Source organism: Oryctolagus cuniculus, chromosome 1 (genome assembly GCF_051225735.1).
Source record: "Oryctolagus cuniculus isolate XC-2025 breed Fujian yellow rabbit chromosome 1, ASM5122573v1, whole genome shotgun sequence".
Classification (NCBI taxonomy): Eukaryota; Metazoa; Chordata; class Mammalia; order Lagomorpha; family Leporidae; genus Oryctolagus; species Oryctolagus cuniculus.
In genome coordinates this window covers 196,789,469-196,815,416 of record NC_142867.1, presented here as the reverse complement: position 1 = coordinate 196,815,416, position 25,948 = coordinate 196,789,469, and the positions used below count along the sequence as shown (strand labels likewise).

Here is a 25,948-nt window from a genome sequence, read left to right as displayed (position 1 = left end):
CGATCAGGCTGGGTCTGCGGAAGCAGCCTGGGGAAGACTCAGAGATATTCCACCCCCAGATCTGGGCCTGCGGAGTGTGACTAGACCAGGTGGGGAAGGGGTTAACTAAAGGGAAAGGAAACGGAGAACCCACAACGTCAATACCAAAACACAACACAACACAACACAACACAACACAACACACGGAGGCACTAACCCTAGCCCTCCAGCAGTGGCCCTGCTCCCGCCCCCAGGAGCAGCGTGTGTGTGGAAGGTGGCTCCCAGCAGGGGGCGCCCTCCTTGTTCTCCAGGGAGAGCCCTCGCCAGCGCCCAGAGTCCTAGCGATTCGACTGTTTCCTATTCTAACTCCTCCGAAGCGAAGTCGGGCAGGAATCTGATGGTGGGAATGGGATGGGGAGATGACAGAGGTAAGGGTCCAAAGGCAGGAGCACCCTCGCCTGAACGGGGAGGGGGTCGCATGTGGCCAGCCCGCTAGGAGTGACCTGGCCCTACTGTGCTTCCGAGGATGCCCGTCACCGAGTCCCACGTTTGCTCCGCAAGGATGGGGTAAACCCTGGCTCCACTCATCTCCCAGGGGCCCAACCTAACCCCTGTGGTGGGAAGACTATGCTTGCTTTACGTCTGCAGTGGGCGCTCAGGACAGTGCAGCCGATGCGTTGAAGCGACGCCCGTCCTATGGGAGAAAGGGTTAACTCACAGCGTCTGCCGGGCTGCCGAAAGTCACCAGGCTGAGGCCTATCTGGAGGCAGATTCCTTGGCTCAGACTTGCCAAGGTCAGTCTGCTTTGTCGTTGATAGCATGGGCAGAGCCCGATCTGTGTGCTCTCCCAAAATACAAAACAAGTTTCCCGCTACAAAGGGGAGTCATGCTCATCGTGGAAACATTGGAAAACAAAGCAAAATGCAAATCCTGTCCCTAATCCCACCCCTTAAAGGCAACCTCTTTGTACATTTTGGTGAATTTCTTGCAAATTTTTCCCTAGGCATAGCTGTTTACATATTTAATGAGATCATAATAACCACACCTTTCATAACCCTGCTTTTTGGGTTAGTAGTACTGTCGAAGCTCTTACTCATTAAAATTTGTTGTAATCATAATTAATATTCCAGCCTATGGTTCGATGAGGGGACTTCAGAAAGCTAGTGCAAATGAAATGAAAAGATAAGTTTATTTTAGTGAACTTTTAAAAAAATATTTATTTTATTTTATTTATTTGGAAGGCAGAGTCAGAGGCCAGCCTTGTAGAGTAGTGGATAAAGCCGCCACCTGTATCACCAGCATCCCATGAGGGCGCCAGTTCGAGTCCTAATCGCTCCACTTCCAATCTAGCTCCTTGCTAATGGCTTAGGAAAAGCAGCAGAAAATGGCCCAAGTGCTTGGATACCTGCATCCACATGGGAGACCCGAAGAAGCTTCTAGCTCCTTGGCTTTGGCTTGGCCCAGCCCTGGCTGTTTAGGCCATCTGGAGAATGAACAAGTAGATGGAAGATTCTTCCTTTCTCTCTCTCTCTCCCTCTCTCTCTCTCTCTCTCCCCTTGCCTCTGCCTCTGCCTCTCTGAGCAGCTGCTACCCCTAGGGCTCAGACAGAACAGGAGACAGAACCCCACCCCCACCCTGATGGCCAGCTCCAGACCTTGTTGGAGAGGATGTGGCTGTGACAAGAGAAGCAGCTCTGGTACTCGCTGAAAATCCTCCTTCTGGGATATGTCTTGGGCTGTGTCTGCCAGAGTCACTGCACAAAGCCAAGCAGAGAGTGTGCCAGGACTGAGTGTGCCAGGGGAAGCTGCCAGTCTTTGAGGATGCTCCCCGCACTGCACTCTGGACATCCATCCGTCCTGTAGGAACCGGATGCTGGAGAAGTCATGGGGCGGGCATTTGGTGCAGCTTGGAAGCTGCTGTGTGGGATGCCCACATTCCATTCTGGAGTGCCTGATTCAAGGCCCAGCTCTGCTTCTGATCCAGCTTCCTGCGGGTGCACAGTCTCCAAGGCAGTGGACGATGGCTCAAGTACTTGGCTCCCTGCCATGCACACGGGAGGCTCAGAATGAATTCCTGTCTCCTGCCTTTGACTTGGACCAGCTGTGGCTGTTGTGGGCATCTGGGGAGTGAATCAGCAGGTGGAAGATCTCTCTGCCTCTGCCTGGGTGGAAAATGGCTGCTTGCTTTGTAGAAGCTGGGTCCTGGTGAGGCTGTTTATGCTGTCGGAGCCGGGTGCTGCATGCTGCAGGGCTTGCCAAGCAGGGCGCACCAAAACAAGGAAGTAACAGCCCTTCCTCTCGCGGCGTCTCTCCTGTGCCCTCTGCTGACAAAGTTTAACACATGTCCGCTGGCAAAAGGAAAAATAAAATAGTCCGCTACAATTTTTTAAAAAATATTTATTGCGTTTATTTGAAAGGCAGAGTGACAGAGACAGAAAAGACATCTTCCAAAGAACGAATATTTAATATTCTAGAGTTTAAAAATTAAAAAAAGTAACCGCAGTAATTCGGTATGATGCATTAAAAAAAAAAGACATCTTCCCTCTGCTGGTTGGTTCATTCCCCAAATGGCCACAGCACTTGGGGCTGGGCCAGGAGATGAAGCCAGGAGCCAAGAACTCCATTTGGGTCTCCCACATGGGTGGCAGGGACTCAACTACTTCTACCATCTTCCACTGCTTTCCCGGGCACATTAGCAGGGAGCCGCTTCAGAAGCAGAGCAATTGGCGCTCCTCTATCCTCTGGGGTGCCAGCATTGCGGATGTCAGCTTACCCACTGCACCACAATGCCAGCCCCTCTGGCTACCTTTCTGTGCTAAGAATGAAGCTGTATTAGCCGAGAGAGGGCCAGACAGCATGGAAAGGCAGGTGCAGAAAAGCAAACTGATCACCAATCAGCCACTACTGTCCGGGGTAGGGACAGTTAGGTGGAGAGAGATGAGTGTTTCAGTCACTAGGGAACTTGTTTCTTTTCTAGATCAGGGACATTCCACCACACTTTGAAAAAACATTCAAGACTACTCATGTCGGAGTGGGTGTTGTGGCACAGCAGGTTAAAGGTTAAGCCGTCACTTGCAACATGGGCAGCCCACATCAGAGTGAATGCTGGTTTGAGTTCTGGCTGCTCTGTTTCCAGTCCAGCTCCCTGCTGGTGTGCCTGGGAAACCCAGAGGAGGATGGCTCAGTTGCTTGGGTCCCTGCCACCTATTTGGGAGACTCCGGTGGAGTTGCTGGCTCCTGGCTTCTGCCTGGCCTAGCCGTGGCCACTGTGGCTATTTGGGGAGTGAACTAGTGGGTGGAAGATCTTTCTCTCTCTCTCCCTCTCTCTCTGTTACTCAGCCTTTCAAATAAATATATATTTTTTAAAAAAGACTTCATTTCCTTTTATTTAAATAAGTGGCTTACCAAGCAACCTTATGATTTTTCTTCTCTGCTACCCTAACACCAGCTGAGGATAGACCCTGGGGACTGGGTGCACGTACTGTGCTATCTGGAGAGGGATGTCACCCACCATGAACTAGGAAGTCGGTCTTTGATAGCTACAGCAGCCTTGAGTGGTATTAGTGAGAGCAAGTCTTCCCCAAAGACTGCACTCATTTCTTACCCTAAGAGGCTGATTGACCAGACCTTGAACTTGAAGGTGCACTCCTGACGGACCTGGGGCTGTACTCCAGATGACACTGTTGCTAGCACATTCCCCAGGGAGGAACTCCACAAAACACATGATCAGGTATGGATAAAGAGTGTTCCTTTTTTGGGGGGAAGGCAGAGAGGGAGAGACAAAGAAATATCAACCACCTGCTAGTTCACTCCCCAAATGGTCTCAGTAGCCAAGGCTGAGCTGGGTCAAAGCCAGGAATCAGGAACTCCATCTGGGTCTCCCTTTGAGTGGCAAGGACTCAAGTACTTGAACCATCATCTACCGTTCCAGGTGCATTAGCAGAGAGCTGGATAGGAAGGAGCATAGCTGGGACTTGAACCAGCATTCTGATATGAGATGCTGGCATACCAAGTGATGTTTTCACCCACTAAGCTGTAGCACCTGCCCAAAAATGTTCTATGAATTTCTATCCAACAACCTCATATGGTTGCTGGACTTTGAAGCTGTTCCTAGGCTTTCACAACTAACATTTGTATAACATAGAAACAGTAAGCAGGCGTTTGGCAAAGTGGTTGTGTCATTTCAGAATGCCCGGCTTCAAGTCCCAGCTCCCCTTTCAGTTCCGGCTTCTTGGAAGCAGTGGGAGATGGCTCGAGTATTCGGCGTCTCTGCCACCCATGTGGAAGATCTGGGTGGAGTTTTAAGATTTTCTGCCTTTGGCCTGGCCCAGCCCTGGCTGTTGTGGGCATTTGGGGAGTGAACCAGCAGATGGGAGATCTCTCTTGTGTCTGTCTCTATCTCCATCTTTCTGTCTCTCTGCCTTCCAAATAAGTTTAAAAAAATTTTTTTTTAGAAAAAGAAATAAAGGAAAACTCACAGAGATGTACATCTATGAGACTGGTTTCTGTGACTGATGTTCTTTTTGCCCCTATTTTGTTTTTGTATTTCAAGTAATTCCTTTAGGATAAGTGATCAGAATTGGGAATCAATTGATGTCAATTCCCAGCCTCCTCTTCTTTGAAGTAAAGTATGCGCATTTCATAGACACTTGGGACCTGCCGTCCAGTGCTTTTAGAAGGGTTTTGACCAATTACAGTCCCAGTTAGAGACTATTTCAGGACATTGTGACTCACACAGAATATTACAGTGTACTCCCTTGGGTCCTGACTTCTGAGACAACAAAGAAAAGAAAGAAGAATGGTTGTGTCTGGAATGGACGTTTGCTGCATGAACTTCCAATGACACGTGCCCAAAGACAAGGCCATCAAGATGTTCATCCTTTGAAACAGAGTGGAAACCACAGGGACCAGCGACATTTCCCCAGTGAAGGTGTTGGATGCCCCCATGCCTCCTAAGCTGAGTGGGAAGCCACAGTACTGCGAGAGTTGCCGTTCACCACAAGGGAGCCTGGAGATGACCTCCTGGAGCCGGGAAGGACCAAACACTGCCAGCCGCCCCAATGTCAACCCACCGCTGCTACCCACGCGCCTCCACCCTGAGACCCATGGAAGAAGCGGAGTCCCAAGGACTCAAGGAAAACTGCCTTCTAGAAAAATAAAGCAGACATTAAAAGCTCAACTACACCAAAATGTGTGAGGTGTGTGCAGACATCCACCAGGCTCTTCAAAGAGTTCGTGGGAAACTCGCGCGTCTTTGAGTTCCGTTTTCCCCTGAACTCACTGAAGGGTTTGTGAAATCTTTATTTGCGCTTCTGTTGTTACCACTGTGGTTAGATATTCACGCCCATCACAACCGCATTTGTTAATCTCTTACCCTCTTCTGAGAAGTGTCTATTCAGGTCCTTCACAATTGAAACAGATTGTATTTCCCTCTCCAGGGAATTTCATGTCCCAGATTCTGTATTCTGCCTTTTTTGGGGGGGTTGGGTGGGGGTGGAGAGGGCTCTGCTCCCATCTCTAGATCACCAGAAATTCCCTTCTGAATCCAAGCTCCTGGGGCTGGAGCCTTTGCCACTCTTCCCAGAAGGGAGGGGTCCGGGTGGAGTCACACACACCCCGCCCCCCGCTTTTTTTTTTAACACTTCCGAGAGACCCGGCGTCCTGCGTGCTTTTCTTCTCTTCACTGGAATTCCGATTTAGTGTTTAAGTAAACTCCTGCACCTCTTACATGGCCTAAGGTGAGTACTTAGACGAGAGTAGCATTTGAAGGGTTTTTCTGAAGTCTCACGGGAGGATTTATCTTAGCAGGAATCCCCCACCACCCTCGGAGCTCTGGGCCTTCTTCGCCCCAGGGGTGGGAGAGAATCTGTCTCTGCTACCTCCGCCCCCACCCCCTCCCCCCTCCACCCACCCCCACCTCCGGTTCCCTGCTGAAAGGGACACAAAGAGCACAGCTGGCCCTGAGAACCCTGTCGCAGGTGGTTAGAAGGGGGCAAGTGTAAGGCAGGTGTGTGTGTGGAAGCCAGTGTGGTATGGCACGCAAGGGAGGACTCGGTGCCGGCAGCCCAGTCCACCAGCGTGGGTAGAAGGGGATTTGGGGAGAAGAGGTCATCGGTGGTCACCTTGAGTGACAGATACTTGGAAACACAAGGAAGGAGTCAGCTAAGTTTTTTTTTTAGATTTATTTATGTATTTGAATGACTGAGTGACAGAGAGAGACACACACAGAAAGAGAGAGGGCTTTCATCAGCTGGTTCACTTCCAACATGGCCCCAATAGCCAGGGCTGGGCCAGGCTGACGCCAAGAGTCAGGAACGCCATCCTGGTCTCCCACATGGGTGGCAGGAACTCAAGTACTTGAGCCATCAACTGCTGCTTCCCAGGCACATTAGCAAGAAGCTGGATTGGAGTGGAGTTGCTGTGACTCAAGCTACTTTGGGATACTTGTATCACGAGCAGCATTAGCAGTGTCACCTGCTGACTCACAATGCCAGCCCCAGAAGTCAGCTACTTCTTTTTTTTTTTTTTAAAGATTTATTTATTTTATTTGAGAGGCAGAGGCCGAGAGAGGAGTCTTCTATCCACTGGTTCACTCCCCAAATGGCCGCAATGGATGGAGCTGGGCTGATCTGAAGCCTGAAGCCAGAAGCCAGGAGCTTCTTCTGGGTCTCCCATGCAGGTGCAGAGGCCCAAGCACTTGGGCCATCTTCCACTGCTTTCCCAGGCCACAGCAGAGAGCTGGATTGGAAGTGGGGCAGCCGAGACTTGAACCAGTGCCCATAAGGGATGGCAGCACTGCAGGCGGTGCCATTACCCACTATGCCACTGCACCGGCCCCTACTTTTTTTTTTTTTCCCAATAATATCTACTTTTGTTTCCCCCAGGAATTCTAGTTCTCTCTGTTGCTTCTGGAACCAATGATCTAACACGCACCATCCAGGCATGCGGGTATACCTGTGTATATTTGTCTTTCAGTCACTAGCCCATCCTTCTCCCTCTCTCCATCACTCTTTCACCACCTGCACGTGCACTCTGAACAGCATGCTGAAGGCACAGACATTCCTAAGACAAAGACGAGACTCTGGAAGGGGACGTTGTAGCACAGTCTCCCATACTGGAGTGCCTGGTTCAGGCCCCGATCACTCTGCCTCCCAATCCGGCTTCATGCTCCTACACCTTGGAGGCAGCAGATGGGGACTCAGGTGCTTGGGTTCCTGCTACCCACGCCTTCCTGGCTCTTGACTTCAGCCTGACTCAGCCCCGGCTGTTGTGGGTATTTGGGGAGTGATCTGATAGATGGAAGATCTCTGTCTCTCCCTCTCTCTCTTCTGTCACTTTCCCTCTCGAATAAATAAGTCGATCTTTTTAAAAAAGTCACACAAGGTTTTAGCTTTCAAGGGACACATGGGCCTGAAGGTTATACGGACAATTTTAAAAAGAACAATACAATGTAATAAGCACATCCTATAGAAGCTTGTTTAAAGTATTCCCATAGATGTCCCTCTCCCCCAAAGGCCACTCTGAGATAAGTTCTTCTACTCTTTCTCGTGATGATCTTTGCCTTTCCTCTTAAAGCCTTCTTCACAATTTGTTACTAGATATTTAATGCTAGTTGTGTGTGCTCAGTGTGTCTCCTCCCATTGACTGGAAGCTCCATGGGGGCAGGTTTGCTTCTGCTTTGCTGTTTATTAAGTAACACGTGGTCCCTGGTGGCACATGGCAGGCCCTCGGCAGAAACTCATGCAAATAGTAAAAAAGCACTGACCTAGCCAGGCGTGCCGCATGGTAGCTAAGACTCTGGCTAAGGGGCTGGCATTGTGGTGCAGCAGGTTAAACTACTGCTTGCAACACCAGCATCCCTTGTGCGTGCTGATTTGAGACCCGACTGGTGCACTTTCAATTCAGCTCGCTGCTAATGCTCCTGGGAAAAGACTGGCAGATGGCCCAAGTACTTGGACCCCTGCACCCACAAGGGAAGACCAAGGTGAAGCTCCTGGCTTCTAGATCCATTTGTTGCAGCCATCTGGGAAGTGAACCAGCAGATGGAAGGTCTCTCTTTCTGTCTTTCTCTCTCAGTAACCCTGCTTTTCAAAAATACAAATAAATAAATCTTTTTTTTTTTTTTTTTTTGACAGGCAGAGTGGACAGTGAGAGAGAGAGACAGAGAGAAAGGTCTTCCTTTTTGCCGTTGGTTCACCCTCCAATGGCCGCCGCGGCCAGCGCGCTGCGGCCGGCGCACTGCGCTGATCCGATGGCAGGAGCCAGGAGCCAGGTGCTTTTCCTGGTCTCCCATGGGGTGCAGGGCCCAAGCACTTGGGCCATCCTCCACTGCACTCCCTGGCCACAGCAGAGAGCTGGCCTGGAAGAGGGGTACAAATAAATAAATCTTTTTTTTTTAAGACTCTGGTTAAGATGCCTGCATCCCAGACTAGAGTGCCTATGTGTGGTGCCCACCTGCAGCTTCTCACTTGTGACTCCAGCTTCCTGCCAACGAGGACTCTGGGAAGCAGTAGTGGGTTCCTTCCACACATGTGGGAGATCCTGGGTTGCCTTCCTGGCTCCCAACTTTCATCCAGCCCCACCAGGGCATTGCAGGCAATTGGGGAGTAAACCAGGGGACAGGAGCTCTTTCTGAATATCTGTATCTCTTCACTCTGTCTCTCAAATAAATAATAAATTTTAAAAATAAGCACTGACCATACCCAGGGATTAAATCAGTGGTTCTCAAAGTGTGATCCTTGTACCAACAGGATCAGCACCACCTGGGAATTTGTTAGAAGTGAAAATTCTTGGTCTCACCCCAGACCAGAATCAGAATCTGACACTCTAGGGATGGATGCCAACAATCAGTATTTTAATGGACCTTCCAGGGAGTTTTTGATACACATGAAAGTTTGAGAATACTCTATTAAATTAGTAGATGGCTATTTTATTGTACCCATGGATTTTAAACATTTAAAACTTTATTTGTATTTTACTTATGAGGTGGGGTGGGGGGAGAGAGAGGGGAGAGAAAGAGAGAGAAAGAGAGAGAGAGAAAGATCCCATTCACTAGTTCACTTACAAGATGTCTACAAAGACCAGGGCTGGACTGGGGCTGGGATCCAAGATCTAGTCCTGGTTTCCTGTACACACAGCAGAAACTTCGTTACTTGAGCCATCACTGCCCTCCCTTAAGGTTAGCTTTAGTAGGAAGCTAGAGTCAGGAGTTGGCGATGGGCATTGAACCCACCACTCTGATGGGAGCGACAGTTGTCTTAACCAGTAAGCCAAATGCCTGCTCCAGCACCCATGGGTTGTAACCCAGAGGCGAGAGTCTGAAGTAGGTAATACTTTCAGGGGAGCTTCCCATGAGACCAACAATGGAAAAGACAATTCAGGAAGAGGACTGCCTACCAAAGGTACGTCGGTGTGGATTAGCGTGGGCTTTGGAGGGATGTGTAAGCAGTTCTGTGGGAGAGTGCCACGCACTGCAGGGAATGGCTGAGAGGAAGGGGCAGAGGCAGGCGGGGATCTCCAATGCCAGGTGTTAAGCAGGGAGGTGACGTGGCGTCAGGCCTGAGTCAGGCTTCCGTTGGGCTCACTTTCCCTCTCCTTTCTCCCCCTTCCCCCTCCTCCCCCTCCTCCCGCCTCTCTCTCCTCCTTCCTTGCCCTTTGGGTGTGATACAGCCTGGCTCCTGGCCCAACTCCAGCCTCCCCCACTGCTGTTAGCTCTGCCCGGGTGTGCACAGCTTTGGGGCCAGGCCTGGCTGGGTCACGGGGCCTTCAGGGGAAAGCCCAGGACAGTGGTATGCTCAGAGGGAGCTCCCTGGGCCCGCCTAGTAGGGGGGCTTCGGAGAGGGTCTTTTCCTGTGGAGGCCTCTGGCTCTGGGAGAGAGGGCAGCAGGCCAGGCTCAGAGCTCCCCAGGACTCAGGTTTGCGTCACTCAGTGCCACGTCACCCAGGAGAGCTGACTCCTGATTGCACCCTCTCCTGGGTTACACAGCAAGACTGCTCCCCTGAGTCTCCAACCTAATTGTGCTTGGAAGTGAGGAAGGGTGATAACAGCCTTCCTAACAATGGGTCCTATTTACCCTATTTACTGATTACTTAGTGTGCTGGCTGAGTCACTTACACCTGCAGTTTTCAAGCTTGTGTGACCCAGTGGCCTTCCTTACAGGGAATATTTTGCAGTCACCATTCATAGATAGCAAAATCAAAGATAACACAGCTAACTTACATAATGGATTTTTTTTTTTTTTTTTTTGACAGGCAGAGTGGACAGTGAGAGAGAGAGACAGAGAGAAAGGTCCTCCTTTTTCTGTTGGTTCACACCCCAGTGGCTGCTGTGGCCGGGGCACCACGCTGATCCAAAGCCAGGAGCCCTAACCCTAACCCTAACCCTAACCCTAACCCTAACCCTAACCCTAACCCAGGTGCTTCTCCTGGTCTCCCATGTGGGTTCAGGGCCCAAGCACTTGGGCCATCCTCCACTGCACTCCCGGGCCACAGCAGAGAGCTGGACTGGAAGAGGAGTAACCAGGACAGAATCCGGAGCCCCAACCAGGACTAGAACCTGGTGCGCAGGTGCCGCAGGTGGAGGATTAGCCTGTTGAGCTGCGGCACCGGCCTACATTATGGATTTCTAAAATTAAACCATAAAATGTTGCAACTAATGTAAAGGGGATGTAAAAGGAATTTAAAGTGTTAGAATAATGTATATATTTTAAAGATTTATTTATTTATTTGAAAGGCAGAATTACAGAAAGAGAGACAGAGACAGATCTTTCATTTGCTGGTTCACTCCCCAAATGGCCACAACAGCCGGGGCTGGGCCAGGCCGAAGCCAGTAGCTTTATCTTGGTCTCCCAAGTGGGTGGCAGGGGACTGAGCACTTGGGCCATCTTCCACAGCTCTCCCAGGCACATTATCAGGGAGCTGGATAGGAAGTGGAACAGTCAGGACTCAAACTGGCACTCACAGGGGATGCCAGTGTTACAGGCAATGGTTTAAACCTTGCCTCAATGCTGGCTCCAGGATGTAAGTATGCCACTATGGAAGCGCTGGTTCAGACTTCTGTTAGCAGATAATGAATAGTCACGTACTTGCACTTTAGAATTCCTGGGGATGTGCAACAGTTGTCAGTGCTGACGGATACAGGTGTGTTACATTGTTGGCTCCAATCCCAGCAGTACCATTCCATTGTAGTTTCTGCAAGGGAGAGCTTTCCCGTTAAAATTTCAAATAAAACAGTACAAGAAGTATCTTCAAAAGTTCATGGCAAATGAATATTATAGAAAAACTATGATCGGATTTCAACCTTTTGGCACCAAAACAAACTCCTTTAATTCATTTTCCATGGTCTTCCTTAATTTACATGGTGTGCTGCTATCTTTTGTTTGCCCCTGCAGGTGCACACTGTTGCCTTTCTCTACTCTGCTCTTAGCCCTGGGAGCCTGACCCACTAACTGTGCCCATGCTCTCTGGTTTCTTGTTGGCTTTGGCCAATGGGAACATTGGCAGGAGATGGAGAAAGGGAGGTAAGGTAGTTGAGGTGTTTATTTCTCTGATTATCTCCTTGACAATATCCCTTAATCTAAGGTCACTGCTGCTCTCCAAGTGGTTACTGGGTGGATTGACTGGAGGCCCCACAAGAAATACCCATGTTCTAATTCCTGGAATCCATGAACATGAACTTACCTGGAGAAAGGTCTTTGCAGGTGTCAGTGAGGTTCCTGGGATGAGATCATGCTGGATAACCCATGTGGACCCCAATACAATGACACAAGTGTCACAGAGAAGGCAGAAGTGAGCACACAGAAAGGAGGAGACGAGGCAGAGATGGGAGTTATGCAGCCACGACTGACTGTAGATTAGAGATGCCCCTCAATTTAGGATGGGGTTATGGCCCCACCAACCCATTATAAACAGACACTATTCTATGTGGATCGTGTGTTCAATGCACCTAACTTGCTGAACAGCATAGCTTAGCCTAGCCTTTTTTTTTTTTTTTTTTTTTTTTTTATGTGAAAGGCAGAGAGAGACACACAGACAGATGGAGAATGCTCCCATCTGTTGATTCACTCCTGCAAATACCTGTAACAGCCAGGGCTGGGCTGGGCCTTCCCTGAGTGGAAACTAAGTCCCCACCTTATTTAGGCCATTATTGTTTCTGATATCTCTTCCTAGCACAGGAACAGAACTCTTCATTGATGGGACCCCCAAACCCTCTTAGAATTCAAATTCTCTCCACCAAACAGCCCCCCGGGCATTGAGTCAGTCATTTGTCTACTCAGTCAAACACTCTGATGGAAGGTAACTACTCTATATTTTAGGATCAGTTCAGATTATGTGGGTATAAAAAGGTCTCATAAATATACCAGAGGACTAAACTCTTATTAGATAATGCTAGTGTTTATTTTATTATGTGCAAGAGTTGATTAACAACTCTTTTTTTTTTTTTTAATTGAAAGATAGAGTTACAGAAAGAGAGAGACAGGTCTTCCTTCCATTGGTTCACCCCCCAAATGGCCACTACGGCCGGTGCTGCACCAATCCGAAGCCAGGAGCCAGGTGCTTCTTCCTGGTCTCCCATGCGGGTTCAGGGCCCAAGCACTTTGGCCATCCTCCACTGCCTTCCCGGGCCACAGCAGAGAGCTGGACTGGAAGAGGAGCAACCGGGACTAGAACCCGGCGCCCATATTGGATGCTGGTGTCGCAGGCAGAGGATTAGCCAAGTGAACCACGGCACTGGCCCCGCTAGTGTTTTTTTTTTTTAAATTTTTATTATGATTTGTTGTGATTTTCAGTGGCACAGTTAAGCAGATTAGTGTGCCATTTATAATTTACTGAGGGGAAACCCCTATTGTTGGCATGAATTACTGAAGTCCAGTGCTATTTGGTGCGAACAAAAGAAGCAAGAGCTGACCTAGAACTTGTCAAACTTTAATGTGTATGAGGAAATCTGGGGATTTCATGAAAGCACTGATTCAGATCACTGGATCCGGGGTTGTGGCCTGGGATTGAGCATTTCCAGCAAGCTCCTAGGTGACGCTGCTTGCCTTGGAGATTTGAAAAGCAGGCACCTGGGAGACCACTCCAGGTGCTGGGGCAGGAAGTGATGAGAGGGGAAAAGTAACCTGACAGCCAGAGAGGAGAGCATTTCTTGTCTTTTCTTTAAGATTTATTTATTTATTTGAAAGGCAGAGTTACAGAGAGCCAGAGGCAGAGACAGAGGGGTCTTCCATCCACTGGTTCACTCCCCAGATGGCTGCAACAGCCGGAGCTACAGGAGGCAGAGCTTCTTCCAGGTCTCCCACGCAGGTGCAGGGGCTCAAGGACTTGGGCCATCTTCTACTGCTTTCCCAGGCCATAGCAGAGAGCTGGATCGGAAGTGGAGCAGCCAGGACTCAAACCGGTTCCCAAGTGGGATGCCAGCACTGTAGGTGACAGCTTTACCCACTATGCCACAGTGCTGGCCCCAGAAATTTCTAAGAAAAGGGGAAATCAAAAACTGTTTAGAAGCCCTTTTCCCCAGCAGGTTAGCAGCTTAGTTAATGAAAGCTAGGAAGCATGCATGCATGGTTTTACTTAATTTTACACAACCTTACGTATCAGGAATGATAATCCTTATTTTACAAGGGCGAAAGTAAGTGGAAGCTTAGAGAAGCTGTACAGAAAGCCAGTGGTGGGAACTGGAGCAGGACCCGGGCTTTCAGTGGTCAGAGTGGGCATTTCTTGTAAGCCCCTTACTCCAGAGGGAAGTGTGCTCCTTTTGTTGAACTCTGCCTCCTCACCTAGGAAGCGCTGGGCTGGGGAGGAGAGTGAGCCATTCTAGGCAACAGAACCTGGTGTTGAATCTGTTGGGCTCCGCTTCTATCCACTACGAAGGTTTTCTGTGGCTGCCAAGCTTTGTTTTCAAACACTGGAAGGTGGATTTTGTTTTGTCTTTTGTTTATTTGAAAGGCAGAGAGACAGAGGTCTTCCCTCCTCTGGTTCATTCTGCAAATGCCTACAACAGCTGGGACTGGGCCACACACAACTGGGAGGACAGGACTCAGTCTGGGTCTCCCATGCGGGTAACAGGGACTTAAGTACTTGGGCCACCACCTGCTGCCTCCCAGGGTGCATTTTAGCAGTAAGCTGGAATTGGGAGCAGAGCTGGGACTTGAACCCAGGGACTCCAGTATGGGATGCCAGCATCCCAGCATCCCAAGCCATGAATGTCTTAAGCTCGCTGGGTTTTGAGGGGGGTCCAGGTGTGGGAGTAGGAGGTGTGCCGATGAGGCGTTGACAGGTGTCTTTGGACACTTTCCACTTCGTAAGCCCAATCTCCTTTCGGGAGGCAGCCGTATTCCAGAGTAGCAAGAACACAGCCTGCTGAGCAGGTTGCCCTGCCCAGGTCAGAACAAACCCTGTTCAGACTCTGGCCTGGGACCCTCCCTTCCCACTGGATGCCAGAGATCTTTGAGGGGGCTGCTATGACCTTACAATTCCACCCAGTGATTGACAAATTGGCAATAACACGCCCCCGGGAGGACCCTCACTTCCTCCCAAGACAGGGGATAAATGGGCACTTTGTGTTGCCACAAAGGGTGGGCCACTCAGGGAGGATCCTTGGTGGGGGGCTCACCTGCCAGCTCTGCTCCCCACGGAGCGCTCTCTCAGGGTGAATCTGAGCCATCGCCTTCTAGGGTTTCCCACATGTGATCAGCCTTTGTCTATTTCTACCACCTGTGGGGAGCTGGGCTGCCTCCACAATACAGCTTTGATTAGAAAGGTGGTTTTATCATTTGAAAGGAAAGAAAGTCAAAGAGACTGGTATATTGGGTGATGAGGCCAGGGACAGGGAAGGAAGGAAGGGAGGGGTCCACTCTGAGCAGGGGGTGACAGGAAAGGGCTGAGGTGGCAGGGCCGTGTGCAGAGAAGGGCAGGTGAGAAGCCAGTCGCCTGTGGCTTAACGATAGCGCAGAGAAATGTGCCATTGGGCAATTCCGTGATTGCACAAACATCATAGAGTGCATTTACAACAGGCCTGGATGGTATAGGTCAACCGCTTGACGTCGTGGCCTCCGGATGCAATCAGAGAGGTGGTGTGAGGCTGCCGCCGCCGGCACCTGGCACGCGCTCTTTCCGCCGAATTTCCTTTCTTGTAAGGATAAAAGACTGCGCTCTAAAATAACAGGGAAAAGCATAGCATAGTAAACCCATAAACCAGTAACACTCCATCATCCAAGGATTGTGTCCCGTATGGAACCGCACGTGCTGTGCTTTCATACAACAGGCAGCCCGGTGGCTTTGTTTACACCTGCGTGGCTTTGTGCCGGGGCAAGTGTTTTAGAGTGCCTGGGTTCGAGTCCTGCTCCACTCTTGATTCCAGCTTCCTGCTAATGTGCACCCTGGGAGGTGGCAGGTGATGGGTTGGGTCCCTGCCACCCGTGTGGGAAGATGGAATTCCTGGCTCCTGGCCTAAGCCTGGCCCAGTTCTGGCAATTGTGAGCATTTGGTGAGTGAACCAGTAGATGGGAGTTCTCTCTCTCTCTCTCTCTCTTTCTGCCTTTCACATAAATAAAAATTATATATTAAAAAAGAAAAAAAACACGACTAAGGTTTCACTAGGGAATAGGGGTCTATCCTGTTCCACAATAATCTGATGGGACCACCATCATGTATGCGGTATGTCTTTGGTCAAAACAGTTACACGGTGCACGTCTGTATCACAGACCCTGTGGCTCAAAACAGCAGAACTTCCTTCTTGCAGGGCAGGCTCTGTGGCCCAACAGTTACGCCACTGCGAGGGATGCCTGCATCCCATACTGGAGTGTCTGAGCCCAAGGCCTGCCTCTGCTTCTGATTCAGCTTTCTGCCAGAGAGCCTGGGAGGCAGCAGATGAGGCCCGAGCTCTCGGCTTCCTGCCACCCTCACAGAGACCTGCGTGGAATTCAGGGCTTTGGCTTTGGCCTGGGTCAGCTCTGGCTGCTGCAGCATTTGGGGTGTAAAACATTAGATAGAAGATCTCTTTGTCTCTATCTTTCTCTCTCTGTTACTTCGTCTTTCAAAAAAAAAAAAAAAAGTAAAATTTAAAAAACAAAAACACAAGGACTGGGCATTTGGTTGAGTGTCCCATTAAAATTAGAAAAGAGATTAGGCCTCTCACAGTTCTGGAGCCTGAAATTCTGAAAGCAAGTTGTTCCCCATTCCATTATAAAAAGTCAATTTTCATTTTGTTTGAAAGGCAGAGAGACAGGGAGAGAGAGAGAGAGACAGAGACAGACAGACAGATGGAGAGAGATCTTCCATCTGCTGGTTTGCTCCTCAAATATCTGCAACAGCTAGGAACTCGATCTGGGTCTCAGGAGAGTGACAGGGCCCCCAGTGCTTGAGCAACCACTGCCTCCTGCCGTGCACCTTAGCAGGAAGGGGATCAGAAGGCGAGGGAGAAAGACCCAAACCAGGCACCCTGCTAGTGACTATTAACTGTGCCAAATGCCGTCCCCTAATGCTTTTTCCTAAATTTTATTTATTTGTGTATTTACAGAGCAGAGAGGTAGAGAAATGGGGGGCAAGGGAAGAAAATTCACATCTTATAGTTCACTCCCCAAATACCTTCAATGGCTGGAGCTGGGCCAGGAAGAGGCCCAGAGGCAGGAACTCAATCCCAGGCTCCCACCTGGGTAGCAGCTACTTGAGCCATCATCATTGCCTCCCAGAGGGCACATTGGCAGGAAGCTGGCATCTGGAGCTGGAGCCGGGAATTGAACCCAGGCTGCCGGCCTCCTGAGCAGCAGTGAATATCTGCCAGGCCAAACGCCCACCCCAGGTTTGGCTCCTTTTGATGAGTGTGAGGGAGAATCTGTCCCCAGCCTCTCTCCTGGCTCTTGGTCTATGACCCCTGACATTTCTTGGCTTGTAGATGGGTTACTGCCATCTGGGCCTCTATCTGTACAGGAGGTGTCCCTGTGGATGCCTGTGTCTTTGCATAGCCAGTAAGATTAGATTAGGGGCCAGCCCTGCTCCAGGATCAACTCATCTTAACGTAAGTAATTTCATGTGTAAACACTGTATTTCCGGGGCCGGCGCTGTGGCATAACAGGTAAAACCACCGCCTGCAGTGCTGACAACCCATATGGGTGCTGGTTCAAGTCCCGGCTGCTCACTTCCCATCCAGCTCTCTGCTGTGGCCTGGGAAAGCAGTGGAAAATGGCCCAAGTCCTTGGGCCCCTGCACCCACATGGGAGACCCCGAAGAAGCTCCTGGCTCCTGGCTTTGGCCTGGCACAGCCCAGACATTGTAGCCATTTGGGGAGTGAACCAACAGATAGAAGGCCTCTTTTTCTCTGTCTCTCCCCCTCTCTATTTAACTGCCTTGCAAATGCTCTAATTATTCTTAGTTTTGTTTAGAGCTGATGACCCAGGGCCAAATTTGGCCCCTAGGCATGCTTTGTTAGGCCAGGGTCTCCACCATTCCCTATTGTTCTACACTGCCAACTTCATAAAGCTGCATCACCAGTCTGACCCTCAAAGGTATTTGCATATGTAACCCTTGGGTGAGAGCCTGCAGCCTCAGAGAGATCTTCATTGTCTTGCTGTGGTAGCCTCATGGCCACCCTGAGAGGCAGAACCAGTGCGCTCTCCTCTTGCATTGACTGGGAAACAGAGTCTCAGAAAGTGAAAGTGACCTGCAGAGATGCCGCAGTGGGAAGCAGTGGAGCCAGGGCTCCTACTCAGGTCTCCCGTGCCCCGCTCCTGGCCTTGTACACGGAGATGTGCCATCTCCGCACGGCCCCCACACTCAGAGCCCGCAGCCCCCAACCATCTCCCTGGCTAGATCTTCAAGCATGCAGCCAACACTAGCATTCTTGAGCCTTAGAGACTTCTAAAAACAGGCACATTCCAGAGGGGAAACCTCTGCAGATGTTTCTCCCAGAAAGCAGAAAGTACAATCAAAGCACGGTCTGGCTTTGAGTTTGGCTAAACTTTTCTTCTCCAAGTGTGTGCAGAGGAAGGGGGGAGAGGACCAGTGTGAACGGGACCAGATGTGGAACAACCTCCAGGGGAAGGGATTTCTTCAAAGTTGAGCCACCTTTCTATGCACCATTTGGAAAAGCGGCTGTCATAGAGGTGGTGCTTCCTAGACTTCGTTTTTGGTTGCTCTTTTGAGAGCTGGATGATTGTTCTGGATCCTATTCCTAGAAAAATGCACTTATAAATGTAAAACGATGGAAAAAAGATTACTTGGTATTTCCTTTATGCTTGGGATTCTGAAATTGGATCATAATTAATCTAGGCGGATTTTTTTGTTTGTTTGTTTATTCTTGGCATTCAGTGGACCCTTTCCATTTGAAACCCTATATATTTTTTCATCTCTAGAAAATATCCATGGTTAATGTCTGTATTTTCCCCTTCATTTCTTTGGTTCCCCTAGGAGCAGAGGCTCCTAGAGAGAGAGAGGGGAGACAGAGAGACCTCCCATCCACTGGTCTACTCCCCGATGCCCACAACAGCTGGGGCTGGGCCAGCTGAAGCCAGGAGCCCAGAACTTCATCCAGGTCTCCAAGTACTTGAGCCATCATCTGCTGCCTCCCAGGGCATGCATCAGCAGGAAGTTGGATCAGAAGCGGAGGAGCTAGGACTCCACCAAGGCACTCGCATATGGGGAGTGGACAGCCCACGCAGCCTCTGAACCACTGTGGTGAGCGCCTGCCCCTTTCCGTCTATGCTTTCGAACTGAATCACAGGAGAATTTCTCAGTCTGATCTTTCAACTCTATTACTTACCCTTCAACTACATGTATTTTGTTCTTCAGCCCATTGCATTTTTATTTGGAAAACCAAATTCTAAAGGGCTGAAATCTCTGCGTGGTTCTTTTTATCATGTGGAATATTTTTTCGCATATCTTGTGAAGATATTCATTGCATTTGCTCTAACGCCTTGTTTTGTTAGTACTTACTCTTTTTCTTAGGTTTTAGTTTCTCTGACAGTGGGAGGAAAAATAATTGTTTTCCTCAACATTAGTAAGTTCTTAGTTGGAAAAGACTCCTGTAACAAAAAAAAAAACAGATTTAAAAGAAAAATATTCAGAAACTTATTAATAGGTATATTTCATATAAACATTGGAGACACCTAGAGAATCAGTAATTTTCAAAGGTGTGGTTTTGGATCCTAGCTTATACAACAGCTCCACAAAGAACAGTGACAAGACAAAAGAAGGGATTTTGAGTCTCTTTGGCATCAAATTATGGGGGTGTAAAAATGGCAGGTATGGGCTGGCTGGTGGAGCCTGGCAGGTAATTCCTCTGGCGCTGTGTCCAACCTGCTGAGTTCTAATGTTGGCTTTGATGTTAACCTTTGCCCTCCCTGGCAGACAGCAGGAGGAAGGTACCTTTGTCTCCATAAATCTATGTCCTGCTTCTAGACAAACAGGGGAAGGCAAGCTACCTTCTTGTATTGAACTCGTCTCAGTTGCCTTCTGCTCAATAATTCTTAGGCCAAAGTTGTGTATTTGGGGGTGGTCTTGAACAGTGGATGTAAAAAACAATATTTGAAAGATCAACAAAGAGAGCGAGAGCCAGAGAGTCTGCCATCGGCCGGGTCACTCCCCAGGTATCCACAATTTTAGCCAGGGCTGGGCAAGATAAAAGCCAGAAGCCTGGAACTCCTTCTGGGTCTCTCACACAGGTGCAGGGGCCCAAAGACTTGGGTCACCAGCTGCTGCTTTCCCAGGCACATTAGTAGGGAGCAGGATGGGAAGTGGAGCAGCTGGGACTGGAACCAGCGCCCATATGGGATGTCAGCGTCACAGGCAGTGGCTTTACTTGCTATGCCTCAGCGCCGGTCCCACGTATGGTAGTTTAGTGGGAGCGTTAGCATGTGCTGGTTGGGTATGCACAGGAAACGTATGCACAGGGAACATTTATCCTGGAAAAAGAGGACAGACCTGTTTTGTTTTGGGGACGGCCATTCTCTCTCCGTGTGGGGAGTCAGCTGTGGCCTGGGGCACTCAGCAGTTTGGTCTGGAGCAAGCTCCCCCTGCAGCTGGCAGATGCCAGCCGGGGTCAGGAGGAGGAGGAGGGGAGGGCTGCCTCAGATCCTGCAGATGTAGCTGCAATTGTCCAATTATCCCCTGCCCCTTTCCCCAACTCCCAGCACACGGCCCCGGGGCCTCGGCTCCCTGTATCCATTAACTCTAACTTTCCAGTTTTTTCTTAACCTTGCTATTTATGAAGCAGTTTTCTGGCCCACGACTCCTCTGTTCTTTTGTTTGTTATTTGCTTTTTGCTGTTAAACTTAGCATGGCCTTCTGTATTCCCCCTTCTCTTTCAAAATGAATATTCGCCGCTTTTTTTTCTTATCCTATTTTTATGGTTCTATATTTCACATTCAAATCTCCAAGCCATCTGGAATTCATTCTAACGTCACCGATGACTTGGGGCTCTAACGACTTTTACCCCCCGCCTCCCGAGACGTGAGTCAGTTGCACCCACCATGCTTTCCGTGTGTGGGCTTTTTCAATGCAGCTCCGTAAAAGCTGAGGAGTTAAGAATAGAAAACCAGGGCTGTGCCTCAGTCAGCTCCTAATCCCTGCTCCATTACTGCTCCCGCCGGGACTGTGGGAGTCTCAGGGTTCCTTAGGGAGCAAGCTCTGCCCGATGATTTAAGGCTGGGAGGGCTGAGGCGGAGCGGGAGGAGGCGGAGTTGCTGCGTTTCGGGCACTGGGCACAGCCTTCTGGGAAACAGTGCCTCAGCCTTCCCAGAAGCTGCTGGAGCCCGGAAGGCCATTCTGTCTTCCCCGACGCATGTGCCTCCCTGCTGATGGCTCCAAGTCCAGCTCCAGACCAGGGAGGCTTAGATGCTCCTACTGCATTTTGTACTTTCCTCCCAGGCGGTTTGTGCGTGTGTGCTGACACGTCCTTCATGGATGAATACGTTAGTTGATCAAGTTAGGGCGCAGGAAGGCTGCTGTCTTCCAGGTGCAAAGAGCTCCAGCATCCATCAGAGACTATGAGGTTGCTGCTGCTGCTACAGAGCACCTGGCCCCTGTTGAGGCCTGGGGCGTTGGTGGCACAGCGGTTGGCACCATGCTGCAGCTGTGAGTCCGAAGCCAAGGAGTCCTCCTTCTTTCTGATTAAATGGTGCGTCCCTTTCTTCAGGGAGTCGATACCTTGGTGCCTGGGTGTGCAGAGAATCCAGAGGACAAGGGATGGAGTTGAGTTGGAGAAATCGCCCTTGTCAACAAAACAGGTGCAACAGCCCTGCATTCCCCGTGAGCTGAGTATTCAGAGGCTCTAAACACTTAGCATGGTTCGTCACATCTGTGTCTCATGGAAAATGGGGGGCATTATGGGTTCCATTTTGTAGAGGAGGAAACTGAGTCTCAGAGAGGGGAAATGACTTACCTACAATCACAAGAAGCCACAACCAGGTAATGAAGAACCTAGGCAACGGAAGGTGTTCGAAAGGAGAAGGACCTACCCTGTGGCCAGCCGAGGCTCCCTGGCCCCCTCCTGCCACCTGAAGTGGGTGGTGGTGCAACAGAATTCGTAGGGGGAGTGCTCTGTGCCTTTCCTCTTGCGGTGCCCTTTGCAGCCCTTCTCTCCGGCGAAATCTCAGCTTCTCCACGAAAGGCCAGCTCCATATCCTGTCCCTGGTACGGCCTCTTCCCCTTCTTCTCCCCATCCCAGGGCTCCAGTAACCCCTTAGACGTGGGTCCGGCCTAGCCCCTGGGTTCAAGTTCACGTCACCCCACGGCCTTGCCTTCTCCCAGGCTGTTGCTCCCTGTAGGAGGGACCAACTTGGCCCTTTTTGATAGCTCCAGGATCTAGCACTCATACTTGTTAAATAAACGTAGGAAGAAAGGCAGCGTTCCTTGTTGTTGTTGGATAATAAGTCAGTGCACTCTTCAGAGTCTATCCCTTTGAATCCTTAGCAAAGGTGAAAGGAATATGGCCAAGAACTGGAAGACTGCCCGATCCTTTGACTTGTCTTTTGCATTACTTCCATGGAAACCATCATTTTTCTTAGAAGATATTCTGCCCTTTGAAAATTAATTAATTTTGCATTTTGAAATTAATAATTAATTTCTAGGTATAGTTTTTAAAGTTGTAGTAAAATATATATAACACAAACTGTATCAGTGCTCAATTATCAATAACGCTGATGTGTCCAGTTCAGTCATGTTTAGTAGATTCACATTATAGTGCAATCAACCGCCAGAATTTTTTCATCTTGTGAAACTAAATCTCTGTCCCCATTTTCCCTACCCCTATGTGTGCGGCCACCATTCTACATCTTGTTTCTATGAGTTTGACTGCTTGTAGGACTTCATATAAATGGAATCACACAATATTGTGTCATTGTGACTGGCATATTTCGCTTACTGTGACATCCTCAAGATTCATCCATGTAGTAGCACGTGTCAGAGTTGCCTTCCTTCTGAGAGGCTGAATAATTCCATTCAGATATGGGGAGAGTTTGCCTAATTTTCCACCTTTCTATTACTTTTCACTGTCTATTTTTGCTATCATTTTTAGTTTTAGTGCATTACAATCAGAGAATGTTATCTGACTCATTCCATTTCCTAAAAAAAAAGTGTTTATTTACCTATTCATATTACTTGAAAGGCAGAGAGAGAGAGAGAGGGAGAGAGAGAGAAAGAGATCCTCATCCCACAGATCTTTTAAAAAAATATTTATCTATTTTATTTCAAAGGCAGAGTTACAGAGAGGCAGAGAGAGAGAGAGAGCCTTCCATCTAATGGTTCATTCCACAGATGGCTGGTGCTGGGTCAGGCTGAAGCCAGGAGCAGGCCACGACATCTGGGTCTCCCACACGAGAGGCAGGAACCCAAACTACCTGAGCAGTCACCTGCTGCCTCCCACAGCATGCACCAGCAGGAAGTTGAATTGGGATCAGAGTCTGGACCCAAACCCAGGAGCTCCAATATGGAATGAGGGTATCCCAGCTGCGTTTTGACAGCCAGGTCAAATGCTAGCCCCTCATTCTACTTTGTGAAATACATAGAAGTTTGCATTTGTTTTATTTTATCTGTGGCCTTACATGTGGTCATTTGTAAATATATGATCCAATTCACTTACCAAGCTAGGATATTCTAGGTTGTCAAGTATGGAGTTTGAGATCTTTCAACTCACTTGCTAATATACAAATCAAGTCCTCTATATTCTTACTTATTGTATGATTTGTTGATCAGTCATAAGCTAAGAGAGGTGAACTGAGTTTTTTTTCTATAGTATTTCCATTCATTTTCCCATGTCTTTTTGCTTCATAATTCTGATGCTATATTATTTTGTGCATAAATATTTATGACAGCTCTCCAGCCCTTATTGTAATTATTGTGATAACTTTTGTCCAATTTTGTGTTGTAGAGTTAAAATCAAAATGGAGTAAGTGTGGCTAAAAGCTAACTGCATGATTTCCCGCTTCTGTAAAGATCAGTCTTGCCTGCTTGCTTGCTAACATCTATCTTGTGAAACTGTGTGGGGCAAAGTCCAGGGACTGATGTTTGGGGCCAATTCAAGAACCGAGAAAAGGCCCAACCCCTGCCTAAGATTAGAGAAATGTGCCTCGCCACGTTTATCTTACAACTACATCCTGGGCCTGGTAACTGCATGACAAGAAGTTTCAAAATTGTGAGCCCTAGTGGACAGAATTCTATAAAATGCTGTGTTACTTGCTGTTGGGGGCCATACTCTGGTAAGGGGTGCCGATCCCGATCGGTTGCCTTGCCTCTCAAATAAATTTTAGCGTGTGACTGCCGCTAGCCTCTGTAGCATTCTGTTTCAGTGAATGAGTGGATGCAACATTGTGAGCTCAACCTTGTTCTGACGCTAACTCCTATTTTCTCCTTGCTAGTATTTGTGTGCATGGTGTTTGCTTTTGTTTTCTACTTTTTCCTACACTTTTTTCCCCCCAGCATTTCTGAGGAACACTATTTTAGATGCATCTCTCACACACAGCATTGATTGGGTCTTATTTTGTAACTCCACAAGCTGTTTCTAAAGAGTGAGATTACTCGGTCAAAGGTAAAGACAGCTTTTGTAGCTCTTGACCCATTGAGATCTAATGAATTGTTTTTCTTAGTTTGGGCCACTTAATCCTGTCACCAGCCATTTAGAACAATGCAAGCCATTTCCCCTCCCTGCTACTATGGCTATTACACTACTGCCTACATTTTTTTTTTTTTTTTAACAGGCAGAGTGGACAGTGAGAGAGAGAGAGACAGAGAGAAAGGTCTTCCTTTTTCCGTTGGTTCACCCTCCAATGGCCGCCGCGGCCGGCGCGCTGCAGCCGGCGCACCGCGCTGATCCGATGGCAGGAGCCAGGAGCCAGGTGCTTTTTCCTGGTCTCCCATGGGGTGCAGGGCCCAAGCACCTGGGCCATCCTCCACTGCACTCCCTGGCCACAGCAGAGGGCTGGCCTGGAAGAGGGGCAACCGGGACAGAATCCGGTGCCCCGACCAGGACTAGAACCCGGTGTGCCGGCGCCGCTAGGCGGAGGATTAGCCTAGTGAGCCGCGGCGCCGGCTACTGCCTACATTTTAAAAATGTTTTTAGCTTTTAATTTTTATCTGAGAGGCAGAAAAAAATATATATAAAATATACAAATATAGATATAGAGGCCAGCATTGTGGCATAGCAGGTAAAGCCACAGCCTGCAGTGCCGGCATCCCATGTGGGCACTGGTTCAAGTCCTGGCTGCTCCACTTCCAATCCAGCTCCCTGCTATGGCCTGGGAAAAGCAGTGGAAGATGGCCCAGGTCCTTGGGCCCCTGCACTTGCATGGGAAGACCCGGAGGAAGCTCCTGGCTTCAGATCTGCCCAGCTCCAGCTGTTGCGGTCATCTGGAGAGTGAACCAGCGGATGGAAGACCTCTTTCTCTCTCCCTTTCTATTTCTCTCTTCCTCTGCCTCTCCTCTGTGTAACTCTGACTTTCAAATAAATAAATCTTTTAAAAAATAAAGATATAGTTATATCTTAGAAATAGAAATACAGATACCTAGTTTGTATATCTAGCTCTACGGACATCTGTATCTATTTATCTGTCTGATAGAGAGAGAAGAGAGAGATTCTGTTTGCTGGTTCACTCCCCACTTGCCCACAGCAGCCAAGGTTCCATCCAGTCTCCCATGTGGGTGGCAGGGACCCATCACCTGCTGCATCCCAGGGTGCACATTAGCAGGAAGCTGGATCATAAATGAGGATGGGACTGTGACAGTGGCACTGTGATACAGGATGGGGGCCCTCCAGGCAGCAGCTTAACCTATGGCACCCCCACCCCCACCACTCAAATGTTTAATAGGCTAACAGGAAGCCTTAGTGTTCTTTCATTTGCTTTTTTTTTTTTTTTTTGGCTTCACCAAGTTCTAATTTAAGTAAGTTAAGGTAGAAGAAAGATGAAGTCAAAATGAAATATCTCTTTTCAGATAAACCCAGGGAGACTGATGGGTGGTAGGGATTCTTACTCCCAGTTCTCATGGTGACACTGTGTCAGTGTCAGTCCCATCCACAGAATCCCCCTGTCCAGCCCTTGGATCTTCCCGGGAGAAGTTATTTATGTCCCTTCTCCACATACACCTCGCTTCCTAACTTTCCATGTGAGTAGGCCCTGTAAGATAACAGGAAGACAGAGTCTGGAGCTACAATGAATGCATTCAAATCCTGGGTCCAACTCTGCCTACTCATTTATTAGCCAGCCGTTTATAGAATCCCAGCCATTTCTTAGCTGAGTGAGCGATGCAAGTGACTTGAATCTCTCTGCACCTTGATTTCCCTCAGTATCATTTTCAAGGGTAACACAGAGTACCTGATTGAAATAATTACCATATGCAAAGGACTCGGACTATTATTATTATTATTGGCTCTGCCTCTGGGAAGTGCCCTTGTTTCCATTTTAACTATGAGATTTTAGTGGAAGCTATTTCCCCTTTATGTAACTCTGCTTCCGTAGCTGCTGTGTTTAATCTTGGGCCAGCGGCAG

The 25,948-nt window shown here is 48.9% G+C and overlaps 2 long non-coding RNA genes across 5 annotated transcripts in view; one reads left to right on the top strand and one right to left on the bottom strand.

Annotated features, from left to right (window-relative positions):
- Window positions 1–5,487: 5,487 nt before the first annotated feature.
- Window positions 5,488–18,895, top strand: LOC149128799 (uncharacterized). The gene is made up of 3 exons (XR_016210468.1): window positions 5,488–5,716; window positions 9,318–9,379; window positions 18,381–18,895. It is a non-coding gene; the product is annotated as an uncharacterized LOC149128799 (long non-coding RNA).
- LOC138844506 (uncharacterized) overlaps window positions 13,119–25,948 on the bottom strand; it is a 43,917-nt gene continuing 31,087 nt past the window's right edge. For 3 of the 4 annotated variants that reach the window (XR_016210466.1, XR_016210464.1, XR_011380392.2), the window contains 3 exons: window positions 18,906–18,994; window positions 14,985–15,129; window positions 13,119–13,447 (listed from right to left, as the gene is read on the bottom strand). This is a non-coding gene — a long non-coding RNA (uncharacterized LOC138844506). Of the gene's footprint in view, window positions 13,448–14,589; window positions 15,130–18,905; window positions 18,995–25,948 lie in introns of all 4 variants that reach the window. The other variant, XR_016210467.1, reaches the window with a different exon arrangement.